Raw genomic sequence first — 16,207 nt, 5'->3', positions numbered from 1 at the left:
AACTTGTCCTGCTTTTAATTTTTTTTAAAAATGTGTGTTTAATAGCCAGGCATGGTGGTGCATGCTTTTAATCCCAGCACTCAGAAGGAAGAGAAAGGAGGATTGTCATGTGTTTGAGGCCACCTTGAGACTCCATAGTGAATTCCAGGTCAGCCTGAGTTAGAGTGAGACCGTACCTCAAAAAAAAAAAAAAAAAAAAGTGTTTCATTATCCGAAACCAGAGGATTCCATATGATTTATTTGCAAACTCTTAGATTTTGATTAGCCCTCCCTCCACCTTTCCTTTACTCAATCTCGTCCCCTGACTTCACTTTGGGCCTTTTCACCCCCATTGATCTATTTGTCTGCTTGCATACATACAATACCAACCTATTAAGTACCCTTCTCCCTTCCTTTCTCTTCCCTTTCAACTTACTGGCCTCTTCTACTGAGATTTTTCCTTCTCACACAGAAGCCCAATCATCTTTAACTAGGATCCACATATGAGGGAGAACATGTGGCACTTGGCTTTCTGGGCCTGGGTTACCTCACTTAGTATAATCCTTTCCAGATCCATCCATTTTCCTGCAAATTTCATAACTTCAGTTTTCTTTACCGCACTAGAACTCCATTGTATAAATGTGCCACATCTTCATTATCCACTCATCAGTTGAGGGACATCTAGGCTGGTTCCATTTCCCAGCTATTATGAATTGAGCAGCAATAAGCATGGTTGAGCATGTACTTCTAAGGAAATGGGATGAGTCTTTAGGATATATGCCTCAGAGTGCTATAGTTGGGTCATATGGTAGATCAATTTTTAGCTGTCTTAAGAACCTCCACACTGATTTCCACAATGGCTGGGCCAGATTGCATTCCCACCAACAGTGTAGAAGAGTTCCTCTTTTTCCACATCCCCACCAGCATTTATGATCATTTGTTTTCATGATGGTAGCTAATCTGACAGGAGTGAGATGGAATTTCAATGTAGTTTTAAACTGCATTTCCCTGATGACTTGTTGGGAGCCATGAACCAAACCTCGGCCATGTTAACAGAGACTGCCATATAGCAAGTTAAGTTTTTACTTCCTCACTTAATACTCAACTACCACAAACAAAGACTGCCATATAGCAAGTTAAGTTTCTACTTCCTCACCTAATATTCAACTACCAGAAACAATGGGATCATACACCTGGCCAAACATTCCCCCATCCTGCCGGTAGCTAATGAAGAAACAAAGGCATTGTGGTTTAACCAATAACTCTGTGATCTTTGCCTTAACTATGTCCCCTTCCCCCTACAACTCCTTGCCCTGACCACTTCCCCTTCCCCCTACAATCCTATATAAACCTACATGTAAGAATAAACTCTTGAGGCTGTGACAAACACCTAGCATGGTCTCCTTCTTGTGTCTGTCTTTCACCCAGGTTAGCTTCTCCTTGAGTCTGTGTTCAACTCCCAGCTGGCCAGGGTAAGTGGTGCCCAAGAACATGAGGCCCAAGGTAGGAAGTGTGACCTGGGCGTCGCTTGAGTGGATGGCCATCCCAGCCATTAGACCACCACCCCACTGGAGGGGTGAGTGAAGGTCTGCATAGAGGTCACTACAGGCAATATACCTGTAATACAGACCTGCACCTTGATCAACGCAGAAAAACCTGCCTGCAAAACTGATCCGTTTGAGGTAAGTGATGAATTTTAGGCAATTAAAGTAAAGACTATTGAGTCATTTTTTTTCAAGGCACAAGAACTGCAGGACTTCCTTTATGCACTTCTCCTCCTTTTACTTTCGGTTGGTGCCATCACATGGAATTGCAACATAGCAACAGGGTAACTGAAGCCTCTTGGCCAGGGCTACCCTCTGGCATTGGCTGAAGGCCCCTAGCTCCCTGTGCTAATTCTGACAGCCCATTCGGGCATTGGCAAAAACCTCCGATCTAGCCTCTCTTCCTATCAACAAAACTTGTTATGCAACAGCCAGTAAATGCTCTTAGAGCAGCTGCCCGCTCTTAACATTGCAGTTAGGCTCATGATAGGCCCACCAGGGAATCCCCTGTGCCGGTTCTCCGGCCGGAAACATTGCCCTTTGGTCTTGCCATTTCTCCTCTTTCCTTTTCTATCATGGGACAGACCCTAAGTAAGCAGGAACTTTTTATCCGGGGACTTAAAGACTCCCTCAAGACTCATGGGGCAAAAGTTAAGAAAAAAGATCTCATTAATTTTTTTCTCTTCTTAGAAGATTTATGTCCATGGTTTCCCCAGGAAGGTACCATTGATGAAAAAAGATGGGGGAGAGTGGGGGATTGTATAAAAGACTACTATAAGACTTTTGGCCCTGAGAAAGTTCCAGTTCAGATATTCTCCTATTGGAATTTAATAAATGATGTCCTACAAATTCACCGGAGCCAACCGGATGTTTCAAAAGTTGTTAGGGATGGAGAATTCTTTCTTAAAAATAACCTTAAACCTAGCCAGATCCCTCCCATTCATGAACTAACTCCTAGCCATCAGGATCCCCATGTGGCTGCAGCCTTAGTGGCTACAGCTCCCTCCCCTGAAATGCCCTGCCTGCCAGGTGGACTTCGTGATGGTTGCAGAAGCAGCCCTGAGGCAAAGGTGCTGGGCAGGACAAATGGTCCCCCTACACAGAGTCCTTCTGCCATTGTTCCTACGTCCAAGGATGACCCACCTGCCCCTAAATCTATTTATCCTATTCCCTCCAAATCTAATATAACCCCCCCCCCAGTGCCCCTCCTTCCCCAGATGAGGAATCAGAGTCAGAGGGTGAAGCCACCAAATATCATAACTCTGACTGGTCACCTGCTACAGCCCCCATAGCAGACCCCCCCACCTCATCTTCGCATACCCGAGCCACATCAGTCTTGTGCCCCTGTAACCCTTGACTGTGATTTAGAAGCAATAACTCGACAGGCGATCTGCCAACTCTCCCGGGAAGCCCAATCACTAAAAACCCTCCTTGCAGTGAAAAAAGAAAAGGCCACCTTACTTAAACAACTCCATGACTTAGAAATCTGCTCCCCTGCACCTGACCCGATCTGACATACAAAGACTAAAATCAAACCTCCTAAGACCCTTCATGCATTTCCTATAACGCTTGTTCAAGCTAAAACTAAAACTGATTCCTTAGCCAGCCTACCACCTGAATCAAGCGGGGCTAAATCTGGACCAGACGAAAAAGAATCTGAAAAGGAGGAACCCTCTGAACAATCCTCCTGTTTGGATGAGGACAGTGAGCTGCCTACTGGCAAAAATATTGTTATTAAGCCCCAACAGTATCACTCTTTAAAATTTAAACATATCAAGGAACTAAAAAATGCTGTTTCCTCTTATGGACCTACTGCTCCCTTTACCATGTCCTTATTAGAGGCCCTTAGTGATGATTGGCTTTCGGTAAATGATTGGAAAATGCTTGCCTAGGCCATCCTGACATGAGGAGATTTCCTCCTGTGGCAGGCTGATTATACTGAGAGATGTCGGGATACCACCCACAGCAATGTGTCTGCTGGATCCTATTCTAAGTCTTGGAGGCTAGATAAACTTTTGGGCAATGCTCCTTATGGTACTAATCAGGACCAGGCAAAATTCTCCCCTGGGTTACTCTCACAAATCCAACATGCTGCCCTTAAGGCATGGCAAAACTCCCATCTAAAGGAACTATGACTTCCTTGACCAGAGTAAAACAAGGAGCTAATGAGCCATATAATGACTTTGTCAGGAGGCTCACTGAGGCTACAGAATGGCTTATGGGAAGGGGAGAAACAGATAATGAATTCATAAGACATCTCGCCTTTGAAAATGCCAATTGAGCCTGCCAAGCAGCCATCCACCCCTCTCGCCATGGTAAAAGTATCTCTGACTTTATCCAATTATGTGCAGATGTGGACCTTACTTCTCACAGCATTGGGTTAGTGATAGGAGCTGCCCTGAAAGGTTTCACACAGGGAAACAACAATAAAACTTACCAGGTCATTTTTCCAGAGAATGTACCACCCCTAGGGCTACATGCCCACCTCCTTCCTCTCTCTGTCCATGTTGTAAGCGTGGCAAACATTGGGCCTCTGAGTGTCATTCTAAAACAAATATCCAGGAAAACCACTTACCAAAAAAGCAGGGAAACTTAACACAGGTCCTACCCCAGGGCCCCAGGATGATCCCCAGACAGAACCCTGGGGCTATCAGGTTCATCCCCCAGTCTACCCAAAGTGTGACATCTCTGTCCTCTCCCAGGCAACCACTGGCAGTGCAGGACTGGACCTCTGTTCCGCCTCCAGAACAATACTAATGCCAGAGGAGGGGACTCAGGTCCTGGCCACAGGAGTTTTTGGTCCCTTGCCAAAAAACACTTTTGGCCTTATCTTGGGACATGCTAGTTCAACCATTCAGGGCCTCACCATTTCTCTAGGGGTCATTGATAATGATTATACTGGGGAAATTAAACGCATGGCCACTGCCCTTCAGGGGCCTATTACCATTCTTCCTGGACAACAAATTGCTCAGTTAATACTATTGCCCCTCAATAATAAAGCACCCTGCCAGAAACAAAAGAGAGGTCCCTATGGGTTTGGGTCATCAGACATTTACTGGGCATAAGAGGTCACTCAAGCAATGCCCCTTCTTAAATTAAAGTTAAAAGGAAAAACATTTGAAGGTCTTATAGACACTGGTGCAGATGCCACAATTATTTCCAGTAAAAATTGGCCTGCATCTTGGCCTCTCACTGCTTCCATGACTCATCTCAATGGAATCAGGCCTCTAACCCCTTACAAAGCTCTGAACTCATTCAATGGGAGGATGAGGAAGGAAACTGAGGCACTTTTCAGCCTCATGTGGTCACAGGCCTGCCCATTAGTCTCTGGGGCTGAGACATCCTCTCTCAAATGAAACTTATTATGTGCAGCTCTAATTAGTTTACCAAATGCTTAACCAAGGCTTCTGCCTGGGACAGGGATTGGGCAAACATTCACAGGGAACAAAAGAGCCAATCCCAGTACTATAAAGACTGATCATGCTGGAATAGGCTATAAAAATTTATCCTAATGGCTGTTGACATGCCTGTACCCCATGCAGATAAAATATCTTGGAAAACAACAGAACCTGTTTGGGTTGCTCAATGGCCTCTGGCTTCTGAAAAATTAACTGCAGCCACGATGTTAGTGTAGGAACAACTTGCTGCAGGCCGTATTGAACCTACTACCTCTCCTTGGAATACTCCTATCCTCATTATGAAGAAAAAGTCTGGAAAATGGAGATTGCTCCAGGACCTCAGAGAAATTAATAAGGCCATGGTACCTATGGGGGCCCTACAACCAGGCCTCCCCACTCCAGTAGCAATTCCTGCAGGATATTGTAAAATCATTATTGACCTAAAGGATTGTTTTTTTACAATTCCCCTGCACCCTGAAGATCGACAGCATTTTGCATTTAGTTTATCTGCGGTAAATTTTAGAGGCCCCATGCAGAGATTCCAATGGAAAGTGTTGCCCCAAGGGATGGCTAACAGTCCTATGCTGTGTCAAAAATTTGTGGCCCAAATTATAGATCCATTTAGACATAAATGGCCTTCTTTGTATATCATTCATTATATGGATGACATCCTCTTGGCTGGTCCTGATCCCACTGAACTCCTTATTTGCTCTCAAGAGCTTTCTGAGGCCCTTACCAGAGCTGGTCTTCAGATAGCTCCTGATAAAATTCAATTAAAACCTCCTTACTTATTCTTAGGCTTTGAACTTTTTCATAACAAAATTCTTTCACAAAAGATTCAACTTAGGACTAACCATCTAAAAACTTTAAATGATTTTCAAAAACCCATAGGAGATATCAATTGGCTCAGGCCTTATCTTAAGCTAACTATTGGAGAGCTTAAACCCTTGTTTGACATCCTAAAAAGAGACCCAGATCCTGCTTCAGGCTGCTCATTAACAGCCCCTGCCCTAGAATCCCTAAAGATAGTGAAGGCTACAATTCTGAGCCAAAGGGTCACTTTTATCTCTTATGAAAAGCCTCGTCTCCTGGTCATTTGTGCCACTGACTTTACACCCACCAGGGTGTACTGGCAAGAGGGGCCCCTCTTCTGGGTCTATTTACTCGCTTCACCACCCAGAGTCTTTACCCTTTACACCTCATGGGTGGAAGAGTTAATAAAAATTGGACATGACCAAAGCAGAAAAATATTTGGTAAGGACCCTGATAAAATCATTCTACCCTATTCCACTACCCCAATACAGTGGTTAATACAGAATGATGATGACTGGGCAATATCTTGCACCTCTTTTCAGGGTTTCCTTGATAACCACTACCCTGCTAACAAGCTTCTCCACTTTCTGAGAACTCAACCATTTGTTTTTCCTACATTAACTGCTCCCCGACCTCTTCCCCTTGTCCCTCTAGTTTTCACTGATGGCTCCTCTAATGGAGTGTCAGCCTTCACTATAAACAATCAAACCACTTCCCTACAATCCCCCTTCCACTCTGCTCAATTGTTGGAGTTTTTGCTGTTTTACAGGTTTTTCAACAACTTCCAAATACCTCCTTTAATCTGTATACTGATAGCGCTTATATTGCTCAATCCATCCCCCATTTAGAAACTGTGCCATACATAAAACCCACTACAAATGCTACCCCTATGTTTTTCTCCATTCAGCAATATATACATTCTATACAACACCCTTTTTATATAGGCCATATTCGTGCTCATTCTGGACTCCCTGGGCCTCTAGCCACAGGCAATGCTATGACTGATAAAGCCACCCAGCTTGCCTTCCTTGTTGAGCTCAATCCTGTGGCCCAGACCAAAGCAGCTCACTCTGTACATCACCTTAACGCTCAAACCTTACTTCTTCTTTTTAAAATCACTAGGGAACAAGCTCACCAGATAGTCAAACAATGCACAAACTGTGTCACCCTACCACCAATTCCCCACTTAGGCGTGAATCCTAGAGGTTTAATTCCCAATGAGATCTGGCAAATGGATGTAACACATGTTCCCTCACTTGGTAATCTTAAGTACCTCCATGTTACTGTGGATACCTTTAGTGGATTCATTTTCGCCAGCCTCCATGCCGGAGAAGCTTCAAAAAATGTCATTGCTCATGTACTCAATTGCCTTGGTGTCATGGGAAAGCCCCAAATTATTAAAACTGATAATGGTCCTGGATATACTGGAAAAAAATTCCAAAATTTCTGTCATCAATTACAAATTAAACATATTACAGGCATGCCATACAATCCCCAGGGTCAAGAAATTGTTGAGTGAGCCCATCAAACTATTAAACATACCCTCCAAAAATTAAAAATGGGGGATTTATACCCCACAAAAGGCTCCTCCCAAAACATTCTCCATCATGCATTGTTTGTCCTAAACTTTTTAACTCTTGACGCTCAAGGAAAGTCAGCAGCTGATCGCTTTTGGCACACAAACACAAAAAAATACTTTTGCCAAAGCTATGTGGAAAGACCCTTTAACTCTATCATGGAACAGCCCCAACCCAGTCCTCATTTGGGGCTGCGGGTCAGTCTGTATGTTCGATGCTCAAAATGATGCCGCAAGATGGCTACCAGCACGTTTAGTCAAACAAGTCAACGAACCTATAAGTTCTCAGTAATATCCACCCAAGAACACCCTGTTCCTGAGGCAACTCCCTTTTTTTTTCTTTTCCAGGTTTCCAATACCCAAGATTCAAGATGAAAACAGCCAACCCTCAACATCTACTGTTCCTCTGCTCCTTGGTGCCCATCGTCTCCCTAACTACTGCTACTGTCTTTCAATGGGAATTTCAAGTAAAGGAGAGTCCCATCAACCAGGACTCCACCACCCTTATCGGTTCAGGGCACTGCCCCCTTAAAGGGTGCCAGACTGCCCTCACCTTTAAAATCACTCCCCAAACAATTACTACTACATATAGCCCTTTGCCTGCTTTTCTTATGACAATAATGGCAGTTGTTTAGATTACGAATCCACCTATGGAGGTTGTAGATATTGGAGCTGCAGAACTTATAATGTCTTTGCTAAAAATGTTATTCTCCACCTCCAAGGAAATGAGTTCATCCTTGTTATCTCTGACCCTTGGCATGAGCGCTGGGAAAAGGGAGTCGCAGGCAAACTTTACAATGATGGCTGGTCCTCCTACCCTACAGGAAATATATATATATCCAGGCAATTAGTCCCTGCAGACCCCAAGGATCAAGCAAATCAAATAATTTTAGAAAATAAACAAAACTTCCACTCTGCCCTCCAAAATAATAACAAGGTAAAATAGGACTCTTGGCCAATATATCTCCAATATGCTGTCAATTTACCTAATGCCTCCCAGGTAAATGCCTCTTCTTGCTTGCTTTGTGCCTCCCTTTTGCATTCAATCCTTGCTGCAACTCCCCTAAATGCCTCTTCTACCCTCAACATTTCATTTAACCAGTCTCACTATAAGGCCGTCCCTCCTGTCTCCCCAGTCCCACTACTCTCTCATTATCTAAATAACATTTTCACGTTGCACTGCTTCCTTACTAACAAATCACTACCTACTGACTTGACTTGCACACAAAACACCTCTGTAACTACAGAACTTATATACCCCCCACTGATTTATTTCAGGTGCAATGAAAGCCTGTTTTCTCACATTAATAGCACCACCACAGGACCCTGTATTCTGATAGCTGTGGTCCCCCAACTCACCATGTATAACCCCGATGAATTTGCATGGCTATTCCACACCACTCTCAAAAAAGCAGCCTTCCTTCCATTAGTGGTAGGTGCAAGCCTGGCCACATCAGTTGTCTCTGCAGGGGTGGCAGGCAGAGCATTGGGGCACTCCTTGTATTCTGCCAGTGAGTTTTCAGAAAAGCTACAACAGATGATTGACTCCACCACTAATAGTCTTGAATCCCTCCAGAGGCAGATCACCTCCCTGGCCAAGATGGCCCTACAAAATCAACATACTCTTGACCTCCTTACAGCAGAAAAAGGAGGAATATGTATGGCTCTCTAAGAAGAGTGCTGTTTCTATGTCAATGAATCTGAAATCATTGAGGAAAACATAAACAACCTACAAAAACTCAGTAGAGAGCTACATTCCTGATATGATCCCTCCTCCTCTCAATTTTGGGCCAAGTCCCCCTTCCTTTCCTGGTTGCCATCGGTACTAGGATCTTTATTTATTTTAATCCTCATTCTCACAATTGGACCTGTTATTATAAATAAAATCATGTCTTTTGTACATCAACAGATTGAATCCATTAAGATGTGGCCTTTACAGGTCTATTATCACAGACTGGGGCTAGCGGATCAAGGCATTGCCACTGAAGACCTATCACCTGCAGGTGTCACTCTCCCTTGATCTTACATTCTATACTGTGTACATTCTGTACTCATTTACTATACCACTGTCTTCGACACCTCTGCTATCACTGCGGTCTTCCTGTCTTGGCCAAATAGCTACCCCTCCTTTAGGAGCTGCATAGGATTCAGACCTATACATATCAGCTCACAATAAAGTGAGTGTGATATGGGCACCAATGTGTGTGCAAGGCAAAGCACTGCAAGGGAAGGTCCCTATCTGACCACTTCTGAATTCCCTGAGAGATATACCTGGCTTGCATGGAGGTTGGTACCATAACTGTTATCACTAAGGCTGTGCCTCGCTCTCCGGCCACATAGACCCTGCCTCCCCTCCCCAAAAGGTACCAAGGGCCAAAGATTGTGAGAAAAAGACATCCCACGGGAGGAGTCGGGTCCCTACTCCCCCAGTTGGTTAATGCCCACCACTGCAAAGTGGCCCTTCCCCTCTTTTTGTATAAAAGAAGGGAGGAGATGTTGGGAGCCATGAACCAAACCTTGGTCATGTTAACAGAGACTGCCATATAGCAAGTTAAGTTTCTACTTCCTCACCTAATATTCAACTACCAGAAACAATGGGATCATACACCTGGCCAAACATTCCCCCATCCTGTCTGTAGCTAATGAAGAAACAAAGGCATTGTGGTTTAACCAGTAACTCTGTGATCTTTGCCTTAACTCTGTCCCCTTCTCCCTACAACTCCTTGCCCTGACCACGTACCCTTCCCCCTACAACTCCTTGCCCTGACCACTTCCCCTTCCCCCTATAGCCCTATATAAACCTACATGTAAGAATAAACTCTTGAGGCCGTGACAAACACCTAGCATGGTCTCCTTCTTGTGTCTGTTTGTCTTTCACCCAGGTTAGCTGCTCCTTGAGTCCGTGTTCAACTCCCTGCTGGCCGGGGCAATGACTAGTGAAGTATCACTCAGGAGCCATAGATCGTTGTTAGAAAATTTTCAGTGCCAGGGATGGGATACCTCCAGTGAGTTGTTGACCAGGGAGGTCCTTGATGCCCCCAAAACATTATAGGCCATTGCTGAGGCCCTTCGTTTCCCACCAGGAATAGATGTTAAGACCCTATTGCTTAAAACTTCACATACTTGGGCTGCAAGGCCACTGAGAAATCCTGCTGGAACTAAGCTGATAACCTCCTCCATGTAGACCAGCTGACAGAAAGCTGGAAGAAGCAATTCTACATTTAGTTCAGTGTGAGAAAGAGATACCACCAGTGAAGATACTCAACAGTGGACACTGCAAGCCATATAATTGTCCAGCCAGGCCAAATGAGCCAACGGGTGCAATAGTGGCACGTCTGTTATGGTGGAAACCAACTGCCCTCCAATTGGACTGGAGGCCCACTCCATGGGGGGAAACACATCCCTGATACTGAAAACTTATAACAGAGGTAGTCATGAGCCCTAGGGTTGTAACATCTGTTGATGTCTGGAAAAATGTATATAGTATGCTTATCAAACTTCCCAGTAAGCACTTCTCTTAATATTTATACCCTTATATTAATGCTACTCTCACTTTGGGTACAGAATCTTCTCTTTTCAGATGGCAGTGACTTTGGGATGACTCAGAAGGTATCATAGTGCTGGAAAGAAGTGGCTGGAGTACTGAGTAACATCTCCATCACACCTTCCAAGGCTCAGGGTCTAATGCAGAAGAGGTGATGGAAAGAATGTAAGAGCCAAAGGAAGGGTAGGACTCTGTACAATGTGCTCCCTCCAGACACAAAATGGCCTGTATATCCATGACCTCATAGTTCTTGACACTACCTTCACAAGACCAACATAAGAGGAGGAAAAGACTATGACATCAAAATAAAAGAGAGATTGAGATGGGGAGGGGATATGATAGAGAATGGAATTACAAAGACGAAAGTTGTGGGGGGGAGGGAGAGTATTACCATGGGATACTTTTTATAATCATGGAAAATGTTAATAAAAATTGAGAAAAAAAAGTGTTTCAGAAAGTTGATAAAAATAAAATGTTCCAAAAATCAACAAATGATAAAATCTCTCTCTGCGAACACACACACATATTCTACCTTATAGTTGTTGATTAATATTAGTCTAATCTCTCCTTGATATGTCTTATTAAAAGAAGATATATCACTAAAGACAGGTCTCAGAGCTGAGCCCTAATGTACATTTTGGGACAAATCTAGAGCCTAGCCCTAAGATGTAAACAGAAGTTAGAATTCTGACCGTTTTTACTTGCTAATGTTGGAGATGCTAGTTGTTTAATGGTGTCTCTTTGCTTAGATTATAGAGGTAAACAAAATTCTCCTGCCATTGATAATTATCCCTTAAAATTTGTAACACAAGGGGACCCACACATTCTTGGGAAATTGGGCCCACATCTACCAGTCAAGAGATACAAGCTCATCACACTAGAGTCAAGAAGACAGTGGTTCTCAGACAATTGTAACAACTAACAGGTCACCAAGGACTCTCCTCAAAGTCAAGTTATGGAGATTACTTGCCCCTGCCAAGGAGACTTCAGCTCTGCTCCAGTCACAATCCTAAAAGCTGACTTGTCAATGCATGAGAGAAGCCTGAGAAATTCAACATGAGTTGCCAAAAAGGTCCAAAAAATGTATATATATAGACATGATGTCCACCAGTCTTCCTATTGTTTGCTAAACTTGTTTAAAAAATTATCTGGGGATGCAGAGTTGTCTTAGTGGTTGAAGGTACCTGCAAAGCCTGACAGGTTGGGTTCAATTTCCCAGTACCCATGTAAAGCCAGATCCAGAAAGTGGTGCATGCATCTGGAATTTGTTTTTAGTGACAAATGACCCTGGTAGACCCATTCTCTTTTTTTTTTTCTCTCTCTCTCTATCCCCTGGCCTCTCTCTCTCTCTTTCCTGGAAAATAAATAAAGTATTTAAAAACTTATCTTCTTCTGGGCTGGAGAGAAGGCCTAGCAGTTAATGCACTTACCTGCAAAGCCACAGGACCCAGGTTTGATTCCTCAGGACCCACATAAGCCAGATGCACAAGATGGTGCATGCATCTGGAGTTTGTTTGCAGTGGCTTAAGGCCATGGTGCACCCATTATCTCTCTCTCTTTCTCTCTCCTCTCTGAATTTCTCTCAAATAAATAAACTTAAAAAAATTATCTGCTTTTATTTTTTTGTTTTTTCGAGGTAGGGTTTCACTCTAGCCCAGGCTGACCTGAAATTCACTATGGAGTCTCAGGTTGGCCTCAAACTCATGGAAATCCTCCTACCTCTGCCTCCTAAGTGCTGGGATTAAAGGTATGTGTCACCATGGCTGGCTATCTGCTTTTTATAGCAGAATGTGCCCTACTAAACTCTGGAAGTCAGAGATAATCAGACATATGGTAAGGATAGTGACTCCTTCCATTTTCTGGACCAACCCACTCAATTGATAACCTCATGGGATCCACAGAGAAAATTTGGCCTCAAAGGACTTTCATGTCTGCCACTTTCAAACAAATACAGTTCTTTACTATTGCTTTGTATTATATCCTTTTCCTTCCACAGGAAGATCTATTTCCTTTTCAGGAATGAGGTAAAACCTCCTCCCTGTAAATGCAAGAATGCCCTGTGCTCTTCTCCTCACAATAGGGTTAGTCACAGTCGCTCCTGCTGACTAATCTTGTACAGAGAAGGCCTTTCTGGTTCTCTTAATTTGCTTTATCTTATTGTAATGATTTCTTCATGTTGCCATCGATATTTTCAAGGATAATAATCATGAACCAGTTCTTGCTCCTTACAATTAAATTAAATACAATTTAATGGTAACAGTGTCAGTGTTCCCAATGACAATTGACCTGTACTTGGCTCTCAAGATCATGCTTACCCAAGACTCCAGAGGTCTTACAGTTTATGAACCCCAGACATTGGGCTTGCCCTCTATGTGGACTACATAGGGACCCTGCTTAGCTCTTTAATGGGGCCTCTCATAATAATGCTTGGACTTATGTTAAAACTCTATGTTCTAAGTGCTGTGTCTAGGTTCATCCAATAGAGGATGAAAACAAATTATAGGAGATATGCCAGGAGTACCAGACATTACATGCAAAATCATAAGGTACTGTGAAGATGAAGAGGAGGGAATGTGGGAATGTTATACCAAAAAAAAAAAAAAAAAGAAAGAAAGAAAATAAAAAAGCCAAAAGTTGAACTGATTCATGGAGTTACTATAAGAGTGAATTGCTGAGGAGCTAAATTTGTCTTTCTCAGTAGAATGAAAAATATCCCAAAGTAAAAACTGTACAGAAAGGGCCCAGAGGGACAGTAAGAAGGACAGCCACTCTAGGCTAAAATAAAGTAAAATGGAATTTATAGTTAGGGTAGTCTGACTATAGAAATGATTAATATGCAAATTTCTACATCTTGTTTGTTAACTTACCCCTCCCATCAGCTATGAAAACTATAAAATGAAAGTAAAATCTTATTTCAAGATCAGAGTTTCTTTTGGGAGCTTGTGGTAGTTCGATTCAGGTGTCCCCCATAAACTTAGGTGTTCTGAATGCTAGATTCCCAGCTGATGGAGACTTGAGGACTAATACCTCCTGGAAGGAGTGTATTGTTGGGGGTAGGCTTATGGGTGTTATAGGCAGTTTCCCCATGCCAGTGTTTGGCACACTCTCCTCTTGGCTATGGTCCACCTTATGTTGGCCAGGGGGTGATGTCTACCCTCTACTCATACCATCATTTTCCCTGCCATCATGGAGCTTTCCCCTTGAGCCTGTAAGCCAAAATAAACATATTTTTTCCCACAAGTTGATTTTGGGTGGGTGATTTCTACCAGCAATATGAACCTGACTGCAACAGAGCTATCCCAGCTTTTCGGCCCCCATGTAAATAAACTCCTCTACTTTCACTCGTACTAGCATTGAAGTGATCTTTCCAGAGAATTTCTGCAACAGTATCAGTGAAAAGCCCACAACAGCATATGGCAAAAAGCTGCATCACTGGACCACAAAGCACAATCTGCAAGCATTGGTTTGCAGTCTCTCCCTAAACAGTTATTTTTCCTACAAATAACCTTAGGGCAAGGCCTTGAAGCCCTTTTCCCAGACTTGTTGACTTCCTGAGACTGCTGTGTTTCCTTCCTCCCCCTATAAGGGAATGTTTCAATTCAGAAGAAGTTGGCTATACAGTAATATAGACATGTGAATGTTGTACCTAAAAATGATTTTTCTAAGGAGAAAAACCACAGCCAGACATATCACTGTAGCTGACCTCAAATTATATTGCAGTGTAATAGTGATAAAGGAGTTTGCCTAAGCCTGCACTAACCAGATAACATACAAGCAGGGTGCAGCTGTATAGATAGGGCAGAGACTCAGGGTCATGCTATTTCCCTGCTAAAGGCTTATACAATAGAAACTGGGTCTTAGACCATCATTTGGGTTTCTCTGTCAAATCTCTTTTATGAAACTCCCCCTTTTGATGTCTTTTGTAGATATTATCAAGACATAGCTTATTCTGGTGTCATCATAGATATTAACTCTCTGATGTCCCTGGAGCAGCATTTAGAATTTTATAGACTATAATTGTGAGGAAGCCAACTTGGTTATCACGTTGAGAATAAAAGGGATGAACAGAAAGGCCATAAAGAGCATCAGAAGAGGGCCAGTAAATGGAAGAAGCCAGGGTTTTTATCTCCAAATGTTACTTTAAATACTTTAAGCACATTTAGTTTTTTATTTTGCTGTTATTATCCTCTCTTTGACTTGTTATACCATGTCTCTGACTAGTTTACATAAAAAAGCACTCTTTAGCTGAAGAAATTGCTCAGTGGTTAAGGTGCTTGCCCACAAAGCCAAAGGGTCTCAGGTCTATTCACCAGGACCCACATAGGCCAGATGCACAAGGTGGAACATGTGTCTAGAGTTTGTTTGCAGCAGCTGGAGGTCCTGGTGCACCCATTCTCTCTCTCTCTTTCTCCTCCTTCTCTGTCTCAAATAAATAAATAAAAACAAAATATTTAAAAAACAAACGTTCTTTGTTTAGAATAAGATATATTTTTCTTTATATCAGTGCCTGTCCCAACTGTTATTCCCAATCTTATTAGTGAAGGTATGAACTGGATGACCCTTTTTGGACCCCAGTGGGTGGCATCATCCAGGAACCTCCAAGTTAAATGGTAGAAGTACTAGATGTCCTACATTTGCACAGTTACTCTAGAGTTTAACAGGGCTCAAACTCTTATCACAAGCAGATAATTCCTCTAAACAAGCACAGCAAATACATGAGGAATGTGTTCAAGTCATTCTTATTGAATGACCCATTTTATGACCCTTTTTAAATCAGGACCCCTATTAGGATTAGTTAGACTATTGGTTTCAGTGAGACAAGTGGACATTGTGATCATTTTTCCTCAGTATTCCACAAGGAATTCCTCATGCTTCTACATTGCACTGACTAGTTGGCTTCCAGAATTGCAACTTGAGGAGGATTGCAGACTCCACAAGCTTCTCCTGTGTGTGGACTTGTCAGCCTCCAGAGTGACAAGAGCAATTCTGTGGTCTGGTTTTTTTTGGCTGAAATCTTCTGGAATTTGACTCTGAGGTGACTGTCTGGATCCCTAGTAACTCACCAGCCTGTCATGATCAAAGTATTCTGTCCTCTTAACTCTGATATGATGAATCTATACTATAGCTCTTGGTTGACAAGGATAAGCCCAATTCCCTAGAGATACAGGAGTCCTTTGAGGTGGGCCTGGCCAGAAACAAATTATCTACATATATAAGGAAGGTACAGTTAGGGGCTTCCCTGGGAAAGGCCGTCAAGTCCCCAAGTAGCTATTGCCTCTGTAAACATTGTGTGGAGTTCTTGATCTCCTGTGAGGGCCCTGTCCATGTCATTTGGACTTTTCTCCTACTTACT

Source organism: Jaculus jaculus, chromosome 3 (assembly GCF_020740685.1).
Source record: "Jaculus jaculus isolate mJacJac1 chromosome 3, mJacJac1.mat.Y.cur, whole genome shotgun sequence".
NCBI classification, from domain to species: domain Eukaryota; kingdom Metazoa; phylum Chordata; class Mammalia; order Rodentia; family Dipodidae; genus Jaculus; species Jaculus jaculus.
The sequence above is the reverse complement of the archived record's forward strand: the minus strand, read 5'-3'. Positions refer to the sequence as shown.